This window comes from Netta rufina (genome assembly GCF_964035555.1).
Source record: "Netta rufina genome assembly, chromosome: 28".
Taxonomy (NCBI): domain Eukaryota; kingdom Metazoa; phylum Chordata; class Aves; order Anseriformes; family Anatidae; genus Netta; species Netta rufina.
The window spans coordinates 4199020-4201355 of record NC_140152.1 but is presented as its reverse complement, the minus strand read 5'-3'; positions in this window follow the sequence as shown (position 1 = coordinate 4201355).

Below are 2336 nucleotides of genomic sequence, written 5' to 3'. Positions count from 1 at the left end.
CCCCCGCGCCGGGGGTCTCCCCCCCCCCCCCCTTGCGCCGCGCCGCTCCCCCCTCCCCCCCCCTCCCGTCCCCGGTCTGGCCCCGCCCCCCTCCTCCTCCTCCTCCCGCGCGGCTGTTCCGCCCAGGAGGACTGCGCCCCCCCCGCTGCTGCTGCTGGGGGGGAGGAGGGGGGAGGGGGAGAGGGGGCGGGGTTAAAGGGGAGGGAGGGGGATTAAAGGGGCGATGGGTTGGGGGGGGGGCGGGTGGGGACACGGGGGGGGCACGGACACGAGTGGGCGGTGTGGAGAGAAGGGGGGCACGGGTATGGGTGGGGGAAAGGGGCACGAGGTGGGACGCGGACACGAGTGGAAGGGGGGATGGACACGAGTGGGGGCACCGAGACAATGGGGGGACACGGACACGAGGGGGGACACGGACACGAGTGGGGGTACATGGACACGAGTGGGGACCTAGAGACAAAGGAGGGAACGGGACACGAGTGGGGGAGAGGGACATGAGAGGGGACACGGACACGAGTGGGGATACCAAGACAAAGGGGGGACATGGACACGAGTGGGGGGACACGGACATGAGTGGGGGACAGGGACACGAGTGGGGACACCGAGACAAAGGGGGGTCATGGTCACGAGTGTGGGGGGGGAAACGGACACGAGTGTGGACACGGAGACGGGGCCACACGGACACGAGTGGGGGAAAGGGACATGAGAGGGGACACGGAAACGAGTGGGGGGCACATGGACACGAGTGGGGACATAGAGACAAAGGAGGGACACGAACACGAGTGGGGGGGCACGGTCACTAGTGGGGGGCATGGAGACAAGGGGGACACGGAGACAAAGGGGGACATGGACACGAGTGGGGGAGAGGGACACGAGGGAGGACACAGACACGAGTGGAAGGGGGTGGTGAACACGAGTGGGGGCACCGAGATTAAGGGGGGACACGGACACAAGGGGGGGAAAGGGGCACGAGGGGAGACAGGGACATGAGTGGAGGGGGACACGAGTGGAAGGGGGTGGTGGACACGAGTGTGGACACGGAGACAAAGAGGGACACGGCCACGAGTGGTGAGGCACGGACATGAGTGGGCGGCATGGAGATAAGGGGGGCACAGACACGAGTGGGGGGAAAGGGCCACGAGGGGAGACAGGGACACGAGTGGAGGGGGACACGGACACGAGTGGGGACACAGAGACAAAGGGGGACACGGACACGAGTGGGGGGGACACCGACACGAGTGGAAGGGGGAGACGGACACGAGTGGGGACACCAAGACAAAGGAGTGACACTGACACGATTGGGGGTCACAGTCACAAGTGAGGGGCATGGAGACAAGGTGGGCATGGAGACAAAGGGGGGAACGAACACGAGTGGGGGGGACACGGACACTGGTGGGTGGATGAGTGCAGTTAGGGGAACAACGGGGGGACAGGGACACGGGGGGGAGGGCATGGGACCACGGGGGACACTCGGACACCCGTGGGGCACGGCGACGCCACCCGATCCCCCCGTGTCCCCGTGTCCCCGTGTCCCGGTGTCACAGCACCCCCTTGTGTCCCCTCCGCACCCCGGGAGCTGGGGGGGGGCTCCGACCCCACGGTGATGGGCACGGGGGGGGGGGGACACCGGGACCGGATCCTGCCCGACCCCACGGGGACACCGCGTGGGTGCTGTCCCCGAAAACCTCGTGGGGGGTAGGTGAACCCCAAAAACTTCTTGGGGGGGAACACCCCAAAAACTTCGGGGGGACACCCCAAAAACTTCGGGGGGGACCCCAAAAATTTCGGGGGGTGGAGGAGGCGGATAAAAGGGGGGGGGCTGGCGGGGAGCTTGAAGCAGGCGCCGTGCGCGGGAGCGCGGACACGCGTGGGCGTGGGGGGGGTGCACGCGCGCGTGCTGGGAGCGCACGGGGCTGGGAAGGGGAGGGTGGGTGGGTGCACGCTCGTGTGCGCGTGCACGGGGAGGGATGCGTGTGCACGAGCCCGGTGCTGTGCGTGTGCACGCGTGTGCGTGGCCGTGCGCGCGTGTGCGCGGCGGAGCCGGCAGGGGGCGGCCGTGGCCGGGGCACCGAACCCGTGCGGGGCCGTGCGGGACCAGGAGGAGGCCGCCCCCCCCCTCCCTCCCACGGACCCCCACGGACACGCGGGGGCGGCCCCGGGGTCGGGGGGGGGGGCGATGTGGGGCCGTGTCCACGCGTGGGACACGGGACACCCCCAATCCCCGAGGGTGAGGGTGGGGAGGGGTCCCCCGCTGTGATCCCCTTGTGGGGGGGGGTCACCACGGCCACCTCCCCCTGCCCTGATGTGACCCCAAAGCCTCGTGTCCGGAAGGGGCA